Source organism: Amblyomma mixtum, chromosome 1 (genome assembly GCF_055824585.1).
Source record: "Amblyomma mixtum isolate Tamu chromosome 1, ASM5582458v1, whole genome shotgun sequence".
NCBI lineage: Eukaryota > Metazoa > Arthropoda > Arachnida > Ixodida > Ixodidae > Amblyomma > Amblyomma mixtum.
The window spans coordinates 317,343,120-317,354,000 of NC_143012.1; the positions used below are offsets into that span (position 1 = coordinate 317,343,120).

The 10,881-nt window shown below is 48.3% G+C and overlaps 1 protein-coding gene across 2 annotated transcripts in view; it reads right to left on the bottom strand.

The window, feature by feature from the left end:
• LOC149372595 (uncharacterized) overlaps positions 1-10,574 on the bottom strand; it is a 115,410-nt gene extending 104,836 nt beyond the window's left edge. The window contains exon 1 of one of the 2 annotated variants that reach the window (XM_089567097.1): positions 10,227-10,574. The gene's annotated coding sequence lies outside the window, so the exon portion shown is untranslated. The remainder of the gene's footprint in view (positions 1-10,226) is intronic. The other variant, XM_089567096.1, reaches the window with a different exon arrangement.
• Between the last annotated feature and the right edge of the window lie 307 nt (positions 10,575-10,881).

Consider the following 10,881-nt stretch of genomic DNA (forward strand, 5'->3'; position numbering starts at 1 on the left):
GTCCTTCCTTGTATGAAGCCATAGCGCTTTCAGAACGTAACAATGATTGACGCCCATGTCAGTGCGCAGTGCGAGGACTAACGCGAACACTGCTACCTGATAGCACTCGAGCGCGCAGCCTGACGTCGATTCCTTGTGAAAACACAGGTCCCGAGAATATCCGAATAATAGCCGCATATCCTTATCCCTACTAGGACTTCCGAGGGATGACCTTGATCTAGATGTCCCGATAGGTTATCCGGCGGATATCCCGTTCGGTCTTATTACGAGGCACTTATACATCATGCATTTTTCTTGCACCTCCTCACATATAGGCGTAATATCTGCTTGTAAAGTAACTTTTATATCTAAAAATGTTGAAATTTCGAGTTACCCATTACGATAGGATGCGCTTCTCAAAAAGCTACACAACGATGCTCACTGTAACCGCGGCTGGTTTACGTATGCTTCATCGTATTATTTTCGTACAGACACGAAACCCGCCAGTTGTTCACTATAGCTAGACTCTGAAAGGCGGTAGATTATGTTCTGTTCACAGGCGGCGTTCGCGTTTCATCCCGGCCTGAGAGTACGTCGAACCGTTGCCCTGAAAAGCGACGCCGGTGAAGAAATGAAGTGAGCCTGCAGCTGTGCGCGTGAGCACAGGTTTCTGCTCGTCGCATGAGGAGAAGGCGTGCCCGTACGGGTTAAAAAAAGAGAGCAAGGGTTTCTAGCAACTCAAGTGTGCAGACCGCGTCTCTCAATCGATCTGCGTCTTTTTCTATCCAAATGGCTGCTCTACGCACGGAAGCCATCTCACGATTGCAGCTATAGTGCCCAGAACAAGTCCAACGACCCCGTCACGAGCGACGTTCTTTGGACCGCCTTGTCCTGGCGGCCCCTATATGTGGGCAACGCACACCATGCGGAGGCCATCACTCCGCACGTATGTATGCATCTGCGGTGCACCTGTGTGTTCGCTATATACAGGGGGTCTCATTTTACTCGATGCAGATCAATTAGATAGTTGTAATAGCACTGTGCCATGTGATTATCAGTTAATATTGCATGCTAAAATGAGACATCCGCCTGGCCTGATAACCCAACCTCATAATCTGTACAGAATAAAATTACACACCCTACACCCTGTATATTCGATGGGCCGAGCTAGGCGATAGTCTCGAGGAAGGCTCAACCGGCTCAGCGCTGTCCAAGTCGCCCGCTACACCTGCTGTCAACGATCTGCTTTACTACAGTACTTCACACCTCTCTTCATTTTCTTTTCCTTGGGTTTGATTTTCGGCGCCCCGCGCACAAGCACAACTGAACTAGTCCAGAGTTCGACGAAAACTCGTCTGGCGAGGAAATGACATCCTTCTAAAAAACCCTGTTGTTCTTCAATTTCTTGGCGAGTGTTAGGTTTTTTAGAAGGACACAACTGAACTACTTACCACGCAGTCAGCCATCTGCGCACGAAGTACGCCCAGTCGGAGTTTTCTGTTATGATAGCCGTACTATCGGCATTCGACACTAATGTTTAGTCAGATTGCGACTGACGAGCCTCCATCTGATTTTACTAGCTCCGCGGGGGTCACCAGTAAGATCAAAACTCCCGTTCCCCGTCCATTAGGAGAGGCAGCAGTTGCAGAATAATACGCTGTGCCGAATCCCGACTTCCGCGATGACAACTCACCGTTGCATGCAACGAGAGCAGAAGAGCGGTCGGTGGCCGTGGCAGCGATTTGTTCGCTCCACTAATGCGTCATTTCCTGCAGTGACCGCGTAAACACTGCCGCGCGTGTGTGCACAGCTACATAGCGAGGAGACCCACGCAGCACGCTCAACATATCCATTACGTTGTGCCAACGCAGCTATTACTTCCCAATATTTCGTTCTGCCATGGCAATGTTTCAGCGAACGAATGCGCCCGACCTCCGAGACCGGCGGAACTAAAAAAAAAAAAAAAAAAAAAAAACAAGGAAATCTGCTTTCCGGCATTGACCTTACGGCTGTTTACACAGCAGAGACCCTTTTCACCGCTCGGTTCTTACCACGTGGCCCTGCGTTCAGTGATGCAAAGCACAGAAAGAGAGAGAGAGTAAATGAGGGAGGAAGGGAGAGAGAAAGGAAATTCTATTCGGAGTCCCATGCCTGAGTCGCTGGTTTTAATGAGTGGGTCGAGGCTGGAAATCGGCACAAAATCATGGTCACCCTACACTCAGGTAATGTGAACCCCTGAAAAAAGCTGCACGCGTCTGGAAGGGCGCGTAAAGCGCGACATAACTAAAGTCAACCGACAACCGAACGTTATTAATAACGTCAAACCTGCTTCACAGCAACGCTGCGCGCCCAATTAATGGCTAAACACCCACCATTTAGAGCAGCAGACATTGTCGCAGTTACTTCGTAACGTATAGATGACGACGTGGTTCCCACGACACCACGCAAAGCTTCTAAACGCTGGAAGGTATACGTTCAGCACCTCGCTGTACAGCAGCAGCGCCATTTCTAAGCGAATTTGCAACGTGGGAAAGCCAACTTACCGACTTCTGAAAAGGAAGGCATTGACATCGCACTCGCGACCAAGCATATATACAGCCAGTCGTGTTCTCGTTTTTCCTCCTTCCCCTGTTCCTCTCACCGACTCATCAGAAAGCCACACGTACATACGTGTTCACCCGAAAGAACACCAACACATGGGGGAAAAAAAAATAAACGCGCTTCGGTGATCACTGCGCGGACGCATCCGTCACGGAGGCGTATGGCATATAGTGCTAAATATTTGCGCAGCGTACACAAGCCAGCTCGTACACGAGCGCACATACAGGCGCACGTCCACGAGTCTGTGTCGTGTTGCTGGCGATTTGATGCTATATATACACCCCGGATGATCGATCCCTGCGAAGTTGACCTCTCTCTCTCTCTCTCTCTCTCTCTCCGATCCGCATGACCGGTCCGCCCTGGGGATGCCCACGTCCACCGAACACAGCGCCGGCTGGGTTCTCGTTCGCGCTCTCCGAGTCCTTCCGGTCACGTTCAGAGTGTGTATACACTTCGCGAAGACCTCATCGGCACCAAACGTTGGCTACAAAGGCAAAGCTAGTCAAGCGCTCCGCTTAGAACCTTACCAAAAACAAACTCCCCTCGCGCTGTAGCTCACTGTATACTCTGTTTCACAACTTGCTTGTAGCTTCAACTCTACGGTGAGGAAGTAGTTAGAGAACACATGCTTATCGAATAATCAAGAGCAACGTCCTATTTAGAGGAATAAAGAGAGAGACCAGCCAGTGCACTTCATGAGCGAATACATTGCTTCATCCACGCTTTCGAGGCGGATTTTCCCAAACTTCACTCGATATACATACATCTCTTCTCACTAATCAGTAATGACTTCCGATCGCTGATTCGAAGCACCTCCGGATCGACTTTCTCTGATCTGTTCGGAGCAAGGCTATTCCAATGGCAGATCGGGGATCGATTGTTTCAAAGGCCGATTGGGAGTAGTCTCGGAGCCAAGATGGCTTCGCCGAAATCGGTGGACTCCACAGGAAGTCTGCCGTTCCATATATCTAGACGACGCGCGCGAGAGAGCGCTACAGGAAAGTATGGGTACTGTTCTCTGTCAGCGGTGTGCGAGCGGCCGCGCGACTTGCTCCGAACGGAGCACAAGTGCTTCAAAGGCAGATTTGGGGTGGGTGCTCTCTGACGGATTCAGGCGTTCTGCGCCGGAGCGGGCGAACCGCTGCGGATCTGTGACTGGAATTACTGAGGCAATACATTTGTTGCACGCTGCCAGGTTGAACGCGCTTTGTTGCCGGCTTCAGAGAGGCAATATTTCCTTTTCAGAAGTCTCCTCTGTACTTCCTAAACATGACGAAAGTAAATGCCAGTAAATCAAGAACTGTTCACTGTTCGCGTTGTACACTGGTTTACTTGAAAATTTCATAAGCAGCCTTTAGAGCAGTGCTTGTTTCCGAAATGGCGTGCTCTGGAGTTATAGCGCTTACCAAGCCATTTCTTTTCAGCAAGTAAAGGCGCTGGTCGTATTAACCGCGATCAACGCTGAAAAGTTTGCTCACAGTTCGCGCATTTGCTCACATAAGCTACGGGCGTTAGCATACAACACCTGCCTCCTAGAGTACACATTTCTGGCATAATGACGTTCAACGAAGCAGAAATAAAAACAAAGAAGAAAATGTCTGTCTTTTTTCTCTTTTTTTCTTACTCCCCCCCCCCCCCCCCCCCCCCAACGCCCCGAAAACAAGCTCATAATGATGTTTCCCTCCTCCGTTACAAAAAAATTATTCTGAGATTATTTAGAAAACCTTTACAATTCACTCAATTTCTTTGTAATGGGTTCTTTTTTGATCAGTTCAGAATTTTCGGAACTAAATGGCCATTGCATTGTTATAGGAACTTCGTTAACGTCCTCTAAAATAAACATTGCATTGACTCTCTTTAGAAACTCGCTACGGAATCCTTTAGAAAACCTTCAGAATGTACTCCTTACATTGTAATGCGCTGCTTTGTGAACGCGAGCTCTGTGCGTCCGTTCAGCCATCTTCCTCCTTTCCATGTTGCGCCCGTCAAAGAAAAGCCCACCGTGTCGTCCCCGCAAGGCGAAAGGATAAGCTCGAACGGGTGGCTTTATACGCTCGATAAAACATCTCTCTCAACGGCACCTGATCGCGCTATTTCGCTGTCTTACCTTTTTCTTATTTTTGTTTCGCTTTCTTTTCCCCTTTTTGCCTTCCCGTTAGCGTGTGTCCACACGAGCCGAAGCGCGACGCTGGCAAACACCCAAGTCGGTTAGGAAAGCGGCGGCAATCGTAAGGCTATCCGCCAGCAGCCTGCGTGGGAGTGTGTGTGCCTGCTGTTCTCGCCTCACCGGATTCCAGACCAACACGACTGGTTGGCACAACACGCGAGTACCGCGTGGGGAAGGTCGCGGCGCGACACCGTTTTACACAGCGCGCACCATTTCCTTGTCGTCTTCTAACATGCGTTCCCTCTTCTTTTATGTCTGCTGCAATTAAAAGCCGAATTTGCTATACCGGACATAACGTACGCAGATCTGCGCCCAAGAACGTTATATGTTTAATCTACTTTATTTAGTTTATTCATTTATAGTTCTCTCCGAATAAAAGTACTTGCTAAATGGTTAGGCGCCATCTTTGTACAGACCTGTCGATGCGCACTCCTTCCTACACGTCTGCACACGTCACCTTTCGTCAGCATCCGCTTCCTGTGACTGACACATCGAAACACACTTTATATTCGAGCGGTTAAATAGTTACAAGTTGCGAGAGGAACTAAGCTTCTATATATTTCTTTTTTATTAGCAGCCACTAAACTCATACACGCACGTTGATGTGCAAAAAGGAAAAAGAAATGTATAAAGTCAAATTATTAATTGTCGGTCACGGGCTTTTTTTATGTGTCGTTTTCTACAAATGGGATTCGAATGAAACCGCGGTGGCTGAATTTCGATGGAGGCGAAATTCTAGAGGCCCGTGCACTGTGCGATGTCAGTGCACGTTAAAGAACCCCAAGTGGTCGAAATTTCCGGAGCCCTTCACTACGGCCTCTCTCATAGATTGAGTCGCTTTGGGACGTTAAACCCCCCTAAACCAAACCAAACCAAACCGAAACAATAAACATGAGAAGTTGAGAGCCTAACAAAAAGAGAAAACTTACACGCGTGACCACGTGGCACGACCAACGACACGTGTTTAAAGCTGTCACTTATTGCGATGGAATGCAGCATTGCAGTAGTTAGCCGTTCATCTTAGACACCCCTCAACCAACGGCAGTGCCCGTTACATATACGACGGGTTCTCAAGCCCGCAGAAGCTGCGGTCACCGAAGCTCTACCGCGCAAGCTCACGTAACCGACATTTCATCGTTATCAGCCTCACCTTGACGATGTTTGCATGACGATGACATTTGGTCCAGAACAAGGAGAGGTGTTGACTTAGGCAAGCGTCGAAAATTTCAGAGAAGCTCGCTCAGATTTCCATTTGTTACATGAGGAGAACTGACATGAAGTGGCCATTTCCCGCACGTGCCACTTCGCAGCGGCGTAGCGTGATGTGATCTCGTGCCTGCAGGTAACTCGATCGCATCTCAATAGTCCGAGCTCGAAGGCGACCGAGAATTAGTTCGAATTATGCGGAATCCGAATTAACGGAAGGATTTCATTTTTATATATATACTTCACGTTGACGGGACCGACCAAGCAGTCCCAATAAGCCAGCAGTTCGCATAAACCAGCAGTTCGAATTAAGCGGGTCTGAATTAACCAAATTTCCTCAACAAAATTTTTGCAAGTTCATGTCTTCCCCCCCCGAATCAGACGCAAATGTCATATATGTGAACAATGATGGGTCTCTCATTTCACCTGGACGCACTGAGGAACACGACAATCCCAGCAAGCCTTTCATGCAACGAACCAAGGCGACCACTCGTCGCGCTTTTTCGTTGTTTCGTTTCGCGTGCTTTTATACTTTGCACGCCAAGGATAACAGCCGTGATTGTGTCCTTTATTTTTTCCGTCCTTCGCGCTTCTATTGTTCCGCTCGCACCTAATTTGTCCTCGATTGTATTCACGTGCCACGTATGCGTACTAATATTCCGCTCCAGTCGCACGCTATAGTCTCGCGAGTCTATATATACAGCTATATCCGCCCTTGATGAAGCTCCCGGATGGCAGCGCGCAGTCCTAACCGATTAGGTCACGGTCAATTAGCGCAGCTAATAACAAGGACAAGGCTATATAGGGAGCAGCTGGCAAGGTCAGCAGTGTGTTTGTCTCCATTCGTTACGTTAGTGCGTGCATGTTAGAGCACTTGCGGAAAACAAAACAGCTTCCATCTGCTTGATGCTAAAAGCAGCCTTCCAACCTCCCATTTTCCCAAAGGCAGATTTATGGGCTATTCTTAAAGCGGGGCGGTTTGTGGGGGGCTCTTCGACATAATGGGGTTCAGCCAGGTTTTCCCATGTAAAATTTCTCGCCTAAAGCGGGGTTGGGGGGGGGGGGGATAGAACAGGAAATCCCCCCCCCCCCCCCCCCAACCCTTTTTCCCCTCCAGCATTACGCCCTGGTCTCACTAAGCAGCAAGTGATATGCTGCCACCGCAGATCGTTCGTAGCGTGCGTAAAGAGCGCACCACGCGATGAGAAGGATGAAACTCATTTCGACCGCTTCGACTTTCCTAAGGTTTTGTAACTCAGTTTAAGTTTCCGCAGCCGCCGATGCGGCCTTTGATTCTGGTTTACATTATGCATCGAAACCAAAGATGAGTAGGCTGAAGGTTGTACTTCTTACGTAAGCGATCGAAAGCGCGTGTAATGAGAGAGAAAGCGAAACTTTAAAGAGCTCAATTTCAGGATTCCGCTCAAAAATATCTGCAAGGCTGCAATTTCTCCTTTCGCCGCATTTTATCTTTCATGCGAATCCGCGCAGCCGTCGGTGAAGGGACAGCGCGTTTCCCCACATCTAATTACCGAAAAAGTCGAGGCCTCGGTTTTCGTAACCATATGACAGAACTCGATTCGTTGCGGACAGTCTTTTTTCCCACTCTCTTTTCTATCTTCTTGTAATATATATTTCTACGTATTCACGTTACGTAGCGAGCACAGTTACGAAAATCAAACCCGGAATGAGAGCGGGATTCGACCGGGGTCAACTCTGTTCGAAGGACAAAAATATGCGTAAAAAATGGAAATTTTCAGGCAGCGCAGCAGTATAATGGAACTTTTTTTTGTGATGTTTCCATCAATGCTGATTAGGGCGAATTCCACCCTTTTCGGATAGAGTAAGATGGTTACCACAACCGTATGCAGCAGTTGCATATAAAGAAAATCAAGAGAAAACAAGAAAGAGCCAAATAACGTTCTACAACAATACGCGAAGCGTTAAAAAGAACCAACCAGCTTAACTCCCCAGAGGTCGAAAGGCAAGCGGCAACAGATTCAAATTACGCAAATGGACGGTTTGATTTAGAAGGAAAAAGTCGCACAAGTAAAATGTATAACGGGCGCACTTAAAGGAGCGCCTCTGTTGAGTCATGTGAGCACATTTCTTCGCTTTCTTTTTTTTTTTGTTTTCGTTCACGTAGAAGTGAATGCGCCGTATTTCCTAGAATACATGAAGTCTACCAGTTGGAATAACCAGGTGGTTAACCAGGCGAGTAAATAAGATTAGTAAGCTTGCGGGTGCAGGTTGAGCGCAGATGACACAGGCCAGGGTTAACTGAAAGTCAGTATAGGATGAGGAACCTTTGCTCTGCAATGGACGTAAAGAGGATAACGACGACGGAATCGACCTGTTTTCAAGCGATAATCTCGCCAACTATACATGGGAGTCGGCCCGCAGAAGTATTTGAAGAAGGCTCATCTGTAACTGTAGTCAAATAATTGCGACCTCTCATTCCCAGCACTTGTAGGTGGTAGTACGAGCCAACCCAGTAATCCATCTTCCAGAGACTGACACGCGTCAGAAATGCTTGGGGGCACGCAGAATACTGTTTAAAAACCTAAAAAGAATCTTTGCAAACTCCAAAACACAGAGAGGGACACTGCGCTAAGCTGTCTGGTTGCGTCACGTTAATTGTTGCGAGTGACCGTGCAATCGCACCGACTCGTTATCTTTCTGCTGCAGATTGTTATTATTTCCGACTACCTAAACATAAGCTATCATTTATTTCTCCTCAAAATTCCCCTAGTGGCGCATTTCATACTGCATAAGATGTCCGAGATTAAGCCATTTATCATATCCTCTAACACGCAAGGAAAAGTCACTGTCTCATTCAAATCTGGATCAGCACTTCATAATTGTAAGCCGCCTAAATCGGCAGTGCTACTCAGCTTTTTTTTTTTTTTTTCGGCAATCATTCATTTCGTTCTTCGATGGGAACAAAGTGCGAACCATGTTGGGGCTCCACTTATACTCGAGTAAATACGGTAGCCGCTCATATGTGGACGTACATTTGACTTTGAGACAATGAAGACAGGCTAATGACGCCCACTCGTTACCATCACCACCTCCACTGCGGTTAGTCCTCCCAAGGCTGGCTCCTTTTCAAACTTTCCACCCGATCACGCTTGAAATAAAAACAAAAACACAAACAAAAAGCCCGCGCAGTGTGGTGGGCGTTGCCTGCATGACGCGCTACCGATGCGCTCGGACTCTGTAGCGCTTTCAGCTATGATCCGTTCTTGCTTTTACTTCTGTGATAACACAGCAAAAAGCCCAACTGTTCAATTAATTCATCTTGATTCATATGCAAATAAGTACGAAACATGCAGCTGATATTCGCCCCATATCACCGTTGAGCACTTATATACTTATGCGCACTCAGAGCGAGCAGTAATAATTGCACGGTTTTATTCATGCAGACATTGCGCGTGGAGCTGCAAGGCGTGACAGGGTATGAGCTCGCATGTGGCTGCTCCAACAAGCATGCTAGACAGCATACCTCAGCGCTCAATGCTGAGGAGAATAACGTTGCCGCATAGTACTAAGTTTAAACCGGTTCCATCGGGCGACTTCTAGACGGGATTACAAGTACTGTGGGCGATGGCAGCGCTGAGGATTTGTTTCTGAGAACGAGGAATGAGGAAGAGTAGCCGATAGGTAGAAGAAGAAATCACTTGTGAACGCATTAAAAAAAAAAAAATCGCAGCAGCAGAAATCGGCGACAATTTTTTTTTTTTTTTTCTCGTGAAGCGTTCAAATGAAGAATGACCGCGGAAGCAATGAAGTCTCGCAGTAGGTTTGCACTGCGAGCTTTGGTTATATTCCGAACGCAAGCATACCGCGGCCAGCTTTCAGCGATTTGGCGAGCACACTACTGTACCGTGCTGTAGCGCTAAAAATTAATACGAAATATTCGGTAAGTTTCTCGGCGACGGTTTTTCGATATTGATTGAATGATTAAGAACGTTTATTTAGAGGCACAGGACTTTGCGCGAAGCACTACGGACGCTCCAAGTTTTGTATGCATACGGAAGCACTGGCTTCTCTAGAGAAAGATCACCGTTTGCTGCAACCGAATGGACCTGCGCCCACATAGAAGTCGCACTGCCAATGGTCGAGCAGCACTTGCCACCTGCAATGCATTCTTGTCTCAAACAAACACTCCCAGAGCGAGTATTCTCTATCTGCTGTCGCTACGAGTAGCGGTCAACTAAAGAGCGCTCCGTGCCCCAAAGGCGTCTGAGCCTAGCGCGCGCCCAGCGTTTACCTGTTGGAGCAGCAGCAACGCGTTCCCGAGACGCTTGCCGGCGCCGCCGTCGCAAACACCTGCCGGCGCTTGTTCTTCGAACTCCTCGGCGTTGTATCCGGGCGATGCCACAGACGAGTTGCGACAACGAGGCAGTCGCGAGAAACAAACCGATCGTCGGTCACGAATCACCAAGGCGCACAAACGGGCACTAGCACATAAGAAGTAAACATAACGCGGCACCCGAACACTGCCGTTCCCGCCTTGTTCGCCGACCGGCGAACGGTGTGGTGGTGGGTCGTCTGCTCTTGCCGCAGAGCGACGCGGCTCCGCTTTTCGAAACGGCGGGAGCGGACGAAAAGGCGGAGCGGGCAGAAACGGAACCGAAACTGACCGCTCCTCCCCGAAAAGAAAAGAAACTCGCCGCCCGTTGAAAGTTGTAAAGCTCGAAAAGTACAAGAACCGTCCATCACCTTTTATCGCGCACGCACGAAGGGCTTGCGAGAGCAATAAAAACGACTTTTTTTATCGCGCAGGACCGGCGGACAAGAACACGCTGTACACCGCGTCCGCAGCCGCCATGACGGCTGGTGGGCGAAGAAAACAGAGAAAGCGAAAGCGACCGCACCTGCTCTTGTTCTGCGCTTGTCTATTAACCGCTTGTTTTTGCATTAAA